Source organism: Centruroides vittatus, unplaced genomic scaffold (genome assembly GCF_030686945.1).
Source record: "Centruroides vittatus isolate TY-2023 unplaced genomic scaffold, ASM3068694v2 contig_120, whole genome shotgun sequence".
NCBI classification, from domain to species: Eukaryota; Metazoa; Arthropoda; class Arachnida; order Scorpiones; family Buthidae; genus Centruroides; species Centruroides vittatus.
In genome coordinates, this window is record NW_027120768.1 from 1,269,848 (window position 1) to 1,282,987 (window position 13,140).

At 27.4% G+C, this 13,140-nt stretch overlaps 1 protein-coding gene across 2 annotated transcripts in view; it reads left to right on the forward strand.

Moving 5' to 3' along the window:
* The window catches only part of LOC136984630 (lachesin-like), a 234,894-nt gene that overhangs the window by 135,505 nt on the left and 86,249 nt on the right, over nt 1-13,140 (forward strand). The gene's annotated exons all lie outside the window — the stretch shown is intronic.

Below are 13,140 nucleotides of genomic sequence, written 5' to 3' on the forward strand. Positions count from 1 at the left end.
CAATACAAATACAATATTATTTTAGTTTTAAAAAATATTTAACTTTTAAGAAAATAGCACGCGACGCGCTATGCGACGCGCCCACGCGATTATTGGAAAAAAAAGCACAATTTTAATGTTGTAAAAAGTTTAAAACACACGAAAAAGTTATAATATATAAAATAAATTATTGTTTTGTAGGAAAAATTACTTAATTTATTGAAAACTTTCTCTATAAAAGAAAAATTTATATAGATAACAACAATTCAGCATCTTCAATTCAACTATTCCCAGAGCAATAGTTTCAATATAGATTATTATTATGGCCTTTAGCCAAGTGTTTAATGTTAGTAGTTGGAATTTCATCTTCACGCATCACTGGACCAATCTGAGAATTGCACGTGCTAATTTTTAGATTTTTACACTTATTACCTGAGGGGAATGTTTTAAAACTTTATTTCATTCCACCTCTTTATATATATTAAAATAAGTTACATTTAGATAATTATTAAATTCACATTTAAAATTTAAAAATATTACTAAATTTTAAGCGAAAGTTTCATGAAATATAAGATTATTTGCAGACACTTTCATTGATTACACTCTCGTTTATCTCCACGCGACGCGACAAGCGATGCGACAACGATTGTAAGAAAAATACGTTATGTTTTTGTTCTTGAGAAGTTTTTTCACTTCAACTTAATATTTAGTCTACTTTTTAATAAATTTATCACATAAAAATTATTAATGTTTAGTGAAACATGTTTTTACAGACGAATTTAGTAATTATCACGCGACGCGACAGGCGACGCGACAATGGTAGTTATCGTAATAATTTTTATTTTTATTTTTAAGAGGTTTAATTTTATTTTAAATTAATATTATTCTACGTGTGTTTTTAAGCGTAAAAAGTTTTTAAATTTTGTGAAATGTATAATTTTTTACAGACTATTCCATTATTTACACTTTTATTTATTACCACGCGACGCGCCAAGCGACGCGAAATGCATCTTTTTTCCTTTTTTAAAAAGTTTTTTAAAAATTTATCCTAATATTTATTTTACGTAAAGTAAATTTAGCGTGTGAAAATTATTTTATTAATATTAAGTAAAATATACAACTCATTTTACATAATGTTTAATCGATTATCGTTTAAATTATTTGTATGCGACGCGCCACTCCACGCGAAGTTATAGGGGATGCATCTTTTTTTATCAATAAAATAAAATATATTTTATAACTTTTTTCCACTTTAACTTGATATATATTTTCTGTATTATAAGTTTTACGTATGGAAATTATTTTAGTGGAATATATAAATAAATAAATGTATATTTTTCTCTATAAATACGTCAAATTCGTGCTCAGAATTTTAAAATTGTCCTTTTTGAATATCGTGTGTGGTAACTTTATAAAAAGCCAATTGTTCATTTGATTTATAGATTTATATTATACTATAATACAGTTAATTCTTTTTTCGTGTTTTTAAAAAGATTTTAAAAATGGACGCGACACGACGCGGCGCGGCAGGAAGCGTATGTTACGTCTTATTACTTCTATTGTTCTACTCGGGGGGAGGAATTGTTCACTGTCTTCTCTGTGACAGTAAATCCCTTTACAGAAGACGTCGACAATATACTTCACAGTCTCAGTGACGTCATATTGGATTGAAAGTCTACTGTACTTTAACATGATCCAACATATAGGGCTTGCTAAATAAGATATTCTCAGAAGAACTGATAAAAATATAATATAAAAAATCTTTATTTTCGCAATATAAGCCAAAATTAATACATATTTTAAAAAAATTTTCCGCCCTATAGCTACTAAGAGGGCCTGCCAGAACAACAAAGGACTGCAGCAGAATGGAGGAAGGGCCCTACATATAAATAAAACTAACAAAAATAAACACATAAAAGTCTTTATTTTCATAATTTCATGTGAGTACGGCCAGTTCCATATTGGTGGTGACGGACTTGGCCCCATACAGGGACACTGAGAGAAGGGGCTGAGGATTTTTCTCCAGGGCTTGAGTAAACTTAGTTCCTCTACTAAACTAGGGGCTCTGTAAATTAATCTTATTTTCACTTAGTAAAATCTTCAAAACTGTTTTGAAGATTTGGAAAGCCTACGAACAGGAGGCCACTATTTACTATACACGAAGTTCGTGTATAGTAAATAAGATATAGTGTATAGTAAATTTTTGAATTGAAATTTCAATTCAAAAATTTCCCCACAACGAAGTTACACAGATGACCTTCACAACTCTCTGTTATCAGGAAAAGTGTGATGTACAGGAAGAAGACGTTACTAAAATCGAGAGCATATATTTTAAATTAAATAAATTAAAAATATTAAAAATTTCAGCACGTTTTTGCTCATTATGAATAAACATTCTACGTACAGTAAGACCCCGCTTAACGCTGTTTCGGTATTACGCGGTAGTATTGGAATTACCCGAGATCGCACGCAGTGTTGGGATCAAGGCGTAATATCAAATTTTAAAGCTTATTATCTGCGGCGGACATTCCGACAACTGATTGATAAAACAGATGAAGTAGATAAACAATCCATTAGAGATTTTTGGAAAAACTATAATATCATGGATGCTGTAGACAACATCAATCTCTCCTGGAATGAGGTGACCGAAAAATGTTTTGAAAGGAGTATGGAAGAATCTATGGCTGGAGCTAAACAAGGATGTTGACACAAGAGAATCCATTGTTGGTGTCGACGAAATTGTCAAGCTAGCTAATGAAACAGGGTTGGATAATATAAATGCGCAGGATATTGAAGAATTATTGCAAGTTACAACTGGAGAAAGTTTTTCCAACGACGATCTTAAAGAATTAGTAGAACAACAGGTGCATGAAGATGCGAAATTAGCGTTTCTGAAGATGAGGAGCAAAAGGAACTTTCGACGGATTTTCTAAAAAAAAGTTTAGCCAGTATAACTGAAATAATGGATCAGTTTATACAAAATGATTTCAATTTTGATAGAAGTTCAAAGGCAAGACGAAGTGTCATGGATGCGATGTCTTGCTATCGACAACTGCTTGTTGAACGAAACAGGAAAATGCAAACGACGTTAGATGACTTCTTCGCAAAGAAACAAAAGATGTCAAATGAGGAAGAACCTTCCTCATCACAAACATAACTTCTTTACTCGAACTTTTTTTATTTTCATGAATGTTTTATGAATAAATTTCGATACTAGCAATAAATAAGTCTATAATTAATGTAATAAAAAAGTATTTAACAATAAGTGTTACAAAATAAAACAAAAAAAAAAAAAACTGATAAATTTTCCTATTCTCTGTTCTGTTTCACGTATCCCCCTTATTTACATGTTAAGATGACCTCGTTTAACGCTGTTTCGTTTAGCGCTCTGTCATCTAGGAACGCATCCCCCGCGTTAAGCGGGGTCTTACTGTATTTAATTTGTTTAAACAATGGAAAAAGGGGCCCCTACCTGAAGGCCCTATAAAACCTCTCGATTTTAGTAATAATTCTTAGGAAATTGTTCGCCTGGATTCGATTCCGGATACCCCAGAGGCTGGTGCCTTAACCCGCCAATTAAGATAAGGTTAGAACATTAAATTTATTTTCTTCGGTTGTAATAAATGTAATTCTATTTTATAATGCATTTTGAATTTATTTTTTACTTTTTTTGAAAATTAGTAATTTAATTGTAAATTAATTAGTAATTTTGAGCTGACAATTAATTAAAAGTATATAGTGAACAAATAATTAATTTTTTATTGTCTGCTGTAATTACTGTTAAACAATTACAGCAGGTTTAGTAAATTGTTAATAATTATAACAATAAAACTTTTTATTTTTAGCAATAATAAAAACAATAAAAATTTCACGTAAAAATACAGGAAATGAAATGATTTTAAAATTACGAACAATTTTCCAAAAAATACAAAATTTTAATTTAAAAATATTGAATTTTCAATAATTTTTTTTAAAATGTACAGTACAGTCGAACCTCTGATAACGGCCATCTCTAATCAGCGCCATTTTTTCCCCCTAAAGCTTTTTATTTTTGAACAAAGATGTATGGAAAATAATCTGTAAACAGCGGCCATTATTTTGTGAAAACTCTTTATTTTTAAATAAAAATGCAAGCAAAATAACCTGTAAGCAACGGCCAATTTTCTTACGTTCTTGCCGCTGTTCAGAGGTTTGACTGTATAAATAAACTTACAAAAATTCTGCAAATATTTAAAAATTTAAAAAAAAAGAAAGAAATTTTGACCATATTTTTAGGGGGGGAATTCAAAATTTAAGTTAAATTTGAAACAGTTTCTTTTCTTCATATTATTACTATTTTCCTTCGATATTTTATTTTCCTTTTTTCTGAAATTCTTTTGATAGTCAAATTCTATTGGAATTTTCGAAATTCTTTAAAAATATTTATATTATTTTCTCCACAAAAAAAAAAAGAAAATATAATTCTATGAAAATGAAACAAGATACCACATCTTATTCAGTAAAATTTAGGGAAAAAAATAAAAAATATATTGTATAAAACTTATTATTCTAAGATGAAGGAAGCCATTTTTTTTTTTTTATTGCAGATGGAGGAGAAAATGAGATGTTTCAATTTTATTTTATGTCTTTCAATAGCTTATTGATTTCTCAATGTAACAGCGATAGGAAATCTAGAAGATGCTACTTTTTAACTGATTTTGGAATGAAAAAAACATCCATACTAGAAGATATAGCTTAGTCTTTTATTGCACCTTTGAAAAGTATCGTTGGAAACAAGACGAATTTGTCCTTGTATTTTTTTTTATCCCTATTTTTTCTCTTCGGTTTTTAGGAAATAAAAAATAAAACAAAGTAAAAAAAATAAAAGGAGATAGTGAACATCTTGATGTATTATTTTGGTAAAAATAAACGAAAGACAAGATACATCGACTGACAATTAGTGTAAATGGTGACAGAAGACAAGATAATTATCAGGTATTCCTGTAGTAAACAAGAGTAAAGTGGAAGATATTTATGTCCTTTTCTTAATTTGGAATGATATTTTCATCAATGGTTCCTTAAAGAAACTGTATTAAATTTTTTCTATATCACATTCTAGCAGGAAAAGTTATCGTTTAACACGTTATCGGCATCAATATATGAATACAGCCGATCAGCATCAGTTACTGAATGATTATCGAATCAGAGCTAGCATTAATTAATATTTAAATTTAATCATTATCAGTTAATAAAATAATGGTTAATATCTTTTTTTTAGTACTGTTTTTTGTATCGGTATCAAATAGAAATCAGTATTAACAAATCGTTATCAAAGACTAGAAAAAGTAAAATTTTTAATGCTAAATTAAATTGTATTCGAATAGTTTAAACAAAAGTTATTAATTTAGTTCGTGTAAATGTTCAAATTAGCTTATGAACTATGTTAATTCAATGTGAACTAATGAATAATTTACGAGAACTGAACTAATTATAGTAAACTAAATAAAGAATTGCATGAAGTAAATTAATTTCTTTTCTTGAAAATTAATACTAGTTAGTACTAATATGAATGAATCGTATGGTAATTAATTACTGTTTAGCATTAGCATTAATATTGAGTATTATACATTAAGTAACAAAGATAAATTTTATGACTAGTGTTACTTTTATGAAATTTATGGATTTTACATCAAATTCTATAAAAATTTGTTTAAATTGTCTTAAAATAGAAATTTAGTTTATAAAGAAATTAGTTCAGTTCATGAACTAATATACATGAACTGAATTTACGAACTAATTTGAAATTTTATACAAATTGATTTGAGTTAATATATAAACTGAATTAATTTTTATACAAAGTAATTTGAACGTTCTATAAATTGAAATGTATTTGATACACGTAAAATATTCAAACTAGTTCATTACTTCAAATAGAAGATAATCGAGTTCGTGAACTAATTGAAACTTTATAAAGAAACTGAACTAATTTGCGCTTTCTATTCACAGTAAAGTGTACTCAGCAGAGAAATCAGAACCTTTCAACTTAAAACTGTACATATTTTTAGTATTAAATTCTTCTTTACCTATCTTTAGGAACAGAGAAACGTGGAAATCGAACCTACGTTCCTTTATATCTAAAGTAAACTGAATTTCTATTGTTAGCTCTTACATTTGGCAATCAAAATAGAAGTACACTAGTTCAAATCTTACAGAAAATTATACATTTTCTTTCAATTTAAACTTATTGTAAGTATAAATGAATAATATTAAACCGAAATTGCTTTTGGAAATAACGTAAAAATGTAAATAAATTAAACTTTTAAATAAAAATTTTTTATCTGGTATTTTTAGAAAGTAAATCTCTAAAAATACATCAAAGAATTTATTTTTAGAGGTATTAAATGATGTCAAACGGAACTTTATTGTTTCACACTTTTCACTTGATTGATGAAGAAGAAACATGTCATCATCAATAACAAAAAAAAAAAAAAAAAAAAAAAAACTAAGGGAAAATCATTTGTGGTTATATTATTACTGTAATTTAATGGGGCATTTTTGCTATGTTTTTTCTCCTTTATTTTCTCGAATTTACAGGGTGTCAAAATTGAAGTTTCCCTATTCAGAGCACCTATAGCTGTAGCCAATAAGCGAATTGGTACCAAAATTTGTATACAGACAATGAAAAGAATGCCGAAAAGGATTTTGAAGAAAAAATTTTAGTTCGAAAACTTCCGCTAGGGGACGCTCTACAGGAAAATATACGAAAAAAACAACAAAAAACACAACGTTTGTTTGTTTGTATACGGGAAAGTGATCTACCGAAAGGGTGATGCTTTCGGGGAAGCTTTTCTAAAGAAAACTAGCCCTATTTAGGTTTACAAAAGTGAGGGAAACCCCACGTGACCACCCAGTTGTCGAGGTTTGAACCCACGACCAACTACAGTGTTCAGTGGTTTCATCCACTTGGCACAACGAAAAAAAACGCACCTATTCCTCCACAGATGCAGTTTAGTAAGATGAGGAATGAGGCTCAATACGTGCCCCATTTTTAAGGTGTAAAATTTGAAGGGCATAAAGAGCTGAAATTATTCGGGATGTTTAAGATAACCGGTTAAAATGCCACTGTAAGTTTGCCCTTCGTTATTTATTGTTTTGCTTGGAGTAGTATTCTGTCGAAGCTACCCCTAGCGAAATTTTAGGAACTAATTTTTTTTTTTTTGCATAATCTTTCCCTAATTCTTTGCACAGTCTGTACAAAAATTCTGGTGTCGATTCGCTTATTGGTTTCAGTTACAGAGTGCCCTGAATATGGAAACTTTAATTATGGCCACACTGTATATTTGTTTGTTCTCTCTTATATTTTTACTTTTATATTTTTACTTGTCTGTTGCTTAAAATTCGTATAATGTTGGAGAAAAATTCGAAAAGTTTTTATTTCTAAAACTCTGCGAGACATCACAAGCGATATAAATGATAGATTTTGGCACATTATAGAATCAAATATCGAATTTCGAAGTCTCTTCCTTGGAATTTCTTTCTAATTGACATTCTAGACAAGTGCGTTTACCGTTCAATTTTGTTCTGCATCAAAAAGAAACAAAACTGAAAAAGTTTTATAGTTGTTTGTTATTTTTTTGGAAAAAAAACTTCAAAAAATATAAGTTTACTACCAAATTATTAGAAAGTTTTCTTGAATTTTAACTCTTTAAGTGCTGTACGTAAGCTTACTTTCAACTATCTCTACGCTCTATGTTTGTCGAACAAGTAGCGCCTTGTACTACGGGCAAAAAAAGCGATTTCCTGGGTCCCCACTGACAGGGGACCCCAAATTAATTTTTCATAAGAAACTATTTCCCCAGAATATTCTCTCAAAGAAAAAAAAAATGCCAGAAGTCAACACTACCGTACGTGAGGCCCCGTAATTCAAATTCGCCTGAGCCCTATGAAGCTATAACGCGCCACTGTGAATAAAGTATTATTTTAATTAAAAGTTATACATATTTTGATTTAAAGTTATTAAATTATTAAATTGTAAGCTACAACCAGAGTAAAATTCAATAGAAAAATGTATAAATTTTAATTTAAATCGACCTTGATTATAAGGTTATTGATCTGACAAATATAAGTAATTTTCAAGCCTATTTTCACATTGAATATATTGATTTTTAGTTTAAAATTTAACTTTTTTTTAAAATTATAAGCTGACTTAGAGTAGTATCTTCGTCTATAAATTTTAAAAAGTCTCAATTTTATAAGTAGGAAAAGAAGTCCAATTAATATATTTAATATGTGCAACTATGATATATTTTACGTTATTAAGAGTTTAAATTGTATTTATATTTAAATATACGCGTTTATGCTAATAGAATATTTAAAAATCTGATATATTTTTAACATTTTATGCAATATATTTAGTATATTTATACGCTTATAGAGGCTAGAAGACGTAAAATTCTCATACCTTATACCATTTAAAACCTCGAATTTTTAAACAAATTTACTAAATTTTTATAATATTTATAATAAAAAATTCAAAATTATACTCTAATTTACCCATAATTTTAAGAAAATATTAAAATGAAAGCATTACTTATCTATAAGACACTAACATCTTCAAGAAAAATAATTAACATAAGCCTACAGTAATTAAATTAACCACTAACTTGTATCAATTTTAATGCAAAATTTACTTAAATTTTGATTCTTATATTAAAAAAACTAATTAAATTTCATTTTTTTACTTAAAAATAGTTTTTAAATTATTTTAAAATGATATAAATTTAAGCAAAAAGTCAAGCAAAAAATGACTTTCCAGAAATGGTGTTTATATCACGAAGGACTGTTTAAAAACTTAGTTTAATTTATTTATTTTACATTTATTGAATCAATGAATAAGTTAAGCTTTCTATCTTTGTTTAATTTTAAATTAAACCGCTTTAAAAAAAAACCGAAAGAAATTCAATAGATAGTTGCTATTTCGTGCATAAAATTAATTACGAGCAGCCTCACATGTCATAGTTTGTTTACAAAAATCTTTATAATTTTTTTAAATTTATATTTATAATTTTTTTTCTTTATTTCTTCGTCAAGAAAATTAAGTAAACATATGTTTCTAGTAGAAAAATAAATTTAAAAAGCAGCGTATATTTTAAATAAAATCAATATAAAAGTGTTCGTAAATAAATTATTAAGCTGAAATCATTCAGGGAATCAAAAAATAAATCATTTATTTTGCCATTAAAATAAAATATTTTGTACGATTTTTAATCAATAATTTGCTTAATTATTAGTTTTAACAATTTAATCAATTAATTAATATTAATTTAAACAATTTATGAATTTATTATGAAGAAAATTAAAACGTTAATTATTTTTAAATATTCGTAAATAAAAGCGTTATAATTATAATAATATGATCTTAAAAATTTATATAAATAATCGATTTCATTTTAAAAAAAGTTATTTGTTATTTATTTTAATTATTTAATTTTTAATTTAATAATTTATTTAGCAATTTCAATTTTAAAAAAAATATAAAGTTGTTTTGTTTATTTATTTTTTATTATAAAAAAAATATTTAAAGTTATAATTTAACCTTTTATAATTAAAAGGTGTATTTCATGATAATTTATAAACGGATTTAATAATTTTATTTACTTAAACTACGTTTTGTTTGTCATTTACAATTAGCGCGTGAAGTGCGGGTTATACACCGATTTCTTCAAATTTGTGCCATTAATTTAAAATTTTCGTCTTGAAACCTCTTCAAATTAACCAAAATTAGTTATAACAGAACTGATTTAACGTTAAATCGAAATAATTCATAAATTCGTTAAAACGAAAATGTTATATAAACATCGTTATTTATGTTATATAAGTTCTGATTATTTTAGCGATAATAATTCAGTTATAATTTGTGGCGTGTGTCGTTAAATCAAGGTACTGTACATTCGTCAATCTACAGGCAAAATATTAACATTTTTGCGCGGAAATTTCTTTAAAACGAGGAAGAGTGACACGAAGCGGTTCATATCGATGTGTATAAGTTTTTACATGTAATTGAATATATTCTTTATGAATTATTTTCCTGTTTAATAAATTTATTACTTTTTTAGTTAGTAAAAGCATATATAGGCCTATATATATATATATATATATATATATATATATATCAGTTTTTTAAAACTTACAAGTTTTTGAATGAAAATAAAAGTTAGTTCGTGTGGTTTATAAAGCGTAAGTCAACAAATATTCCAACTTTCTTCCAAGTATAAGTTGTTTGCTCAAGGCTAAAAAGCTTTCTTATATTATGCTTACCTTTATCCTATGGAAGAAATATTGAAAACAAGTCAAAATACACTTCAATATTTTTCTAGAATTGAATTAGTCTTGAATTTTATACATAAAAAAAATTAAAATAAAGTTAGTTTTAATTATCATTACTAAACAACTTTAAATATATTTATTTTAATAAATAAATAATACTTGAAAATATCTCAAGGAAGGAAATAAAAAAAAAAAAAAAAAAAATCATTTCGAGATTCGTGTTTGCTTCTATCTTTGGTTGTTTGTTTGTTTGTCTGTCTGTTGTTTTCTAAATCGATAATCTGTTTTCGTTTATGCTAAACCTACGTAAAATAAAATATAAAAGTAAAAATATTAAAGTTTTTACTTACGTTCATATAAAAGTAAAGTGAAAATAATTAATTTTTAAGGCGTAAAAAATATTTCTAAATGGTTTATTCAAAATCTTAAATTATTTTAATAATATCAATATTAGTTTAGTTAAAAGGAAAAAATAATATATTATAATAGTAAGCTGTTATTTTCCATTATAATTTTTATCCTCTTCTACCCGTATTTTTTTAATAAGATAATTTCATTCAAAAACTTGACATTTCTTATCCTTCTTTCATTTTTTTGTTTTTTCGCTTCACTAATATTTCTACACTTGATCTTTTTTTCTTTCTTTATTCATTTAGTTCTATAACAGAATAATAATCTGGATACTATATTAACTCAATCATTTTTTCTTACACTACTTTTCTGCATTTTTATCTAAGTATATCTCTCAATCTCTGTTTCTATTTTTACATTATTTCAATTTACTTCTCTCCATTCGTATAGCTATTATATTATTTTAGGTTTTCTTCTATTCATATTTCTCTGCATATATATCTTCCTTTATTCATATCTATCTATACCTATTTATTTCTCTATTCATATTCTTCTGCTTTCATGTTCTCTACTGATATCTCTCTATTCGCATTTCTCTACCTTTATGTATTTCTGTTACCATCCCTTTACTTCTATTCTTCTCTATTGACACCCTTTTACTTCCGTATATCTGTATTGACACCCCTCTACTTCTGTGTATCTTTATTGATATCCCTCTACTCCTACGAATCTATATAGACATACATCTACTTCTATGTATCTCTGTTCACATCCCTGTACTTCTATGTATCTGTGTTCACATTCCTCTACTTTTGAGTATTTCTATTTACATTCCTTTACTTCTGTGTATATCCCGTCACAATCGTCTACTTTCTACGTATCTTTATTCATGTCCATTTACCTCTATACATTTCTCTCTCTTCAACATCCCTCTACACTTACGTATTTAACTTTTATAAGCCATCAGCACTCAGTAAAACTTCACCCTTTCCAATTTTAACTTCATCCCGTTAACACATCCCATCACTCTAAAAAAGGAGTAACAATACAGAGATGTAATGGCTATACAATCCGAAATATAAATCATAAAATTATCCGATTATCCACTCTTTCGTCAATATACTTTCTGGAAAAGAAGAAGAAGAATTTTTACTTCATCTTTGATAGTTGCTTTACTTTAAATTCTTTCATTTGAAGATTGGGACATCAAAATGGTGGAGTAAGAAGATTATAGGCTGTAATAAGTGCATTGGAATAAACTTTGAAGCCATTTTATATACATAACCTTTCATCCTGAATGATAGAATAGTTATGTGTGAAGCTGTAACTGCACAGTTTATGTTTTAGCCAGATTATTATCTAATAGCACACGATTAGGTTTCTCTATTATTTGCTATTATAATAATCTGACTATTGTCTCGTCACGAGAATGTGTAAGGAATCCTACAGCACCCTTTATTATCACATGATACGTGAGACAAATGTTAAGGATATCCCTCTTTAACTACTCACCATAATTTCGCATCATTACATATTAAAATCGTGATTTTCAATTTGATAATATAATAAAATATTTAAGAACTTAACTAAGTTTAATTATGTATCATTTATAGTAAGAAAATATAAAATTTAATACCAGATTTAACGTCATTAAATCTACGCTATCGTAGATTTCAGAGGAGTAAAATTCTAGCGATGATTGGTTTTAAAAAAAAACAATCATGAAGATAATTGGCTTAAAAAGTAAAGAAACGTAAGGAATTAGGCGTGACTTCGTTAATTTATTCATTTCTGTAGCCAATTAGCGGAAATTGAGTAGCTCGACCAATCTTCTTTAACGTTTTTTATGGTAATTAACATATTACTAACATCGCGGAAGTCTGCCTATGTTTTATAACAAATAATTTTAATAAATCTGACATTTTATAACTTTTTTACAGTTTATTTTTGATTTATTTTACATTTTTAACAGTTTAAACTGCGTGTTTATTTAATCTAGTATCGTTTTATGTAATTATTTTGATAAAATTTTCTAAGTTTAGAAACTTTCATAATATCTAGAATATGGCCTAAAGGTTGTGTTATTTTTTTCGATTATTTTCACAATCCCTCTCTCTCTCCAAACTGTTCCTTTTGACAAATTTAATTATATATAGACTACTATTGATTGGAAAAATTGATTACAAGCTCTCACTCGTCAGATGTCCCCTTCCCACTATTGAAGGAAGACCTTCCCCCTACCATTGATGGGAATGAATCTGCAGTAATGGGATAGAGGAAGCATTTATGGTGATTAGAACATCCCTTCTTGATAATGGGTGGGGTGGTTCTAATCCGGATAGAAGCAGCAATAGGTTGAAATCCTCTAGGATCGAGCAGCAATCTGTATGTTGAAGAACATGAGTGATGTTACTAGCGGAATTGTTGGGAGTCGTAATTGAAGTTCCGAATTTTTCTGACTTATCAAACTTAGATTTCCGTACGATAATTTAAAATTGGAACCTG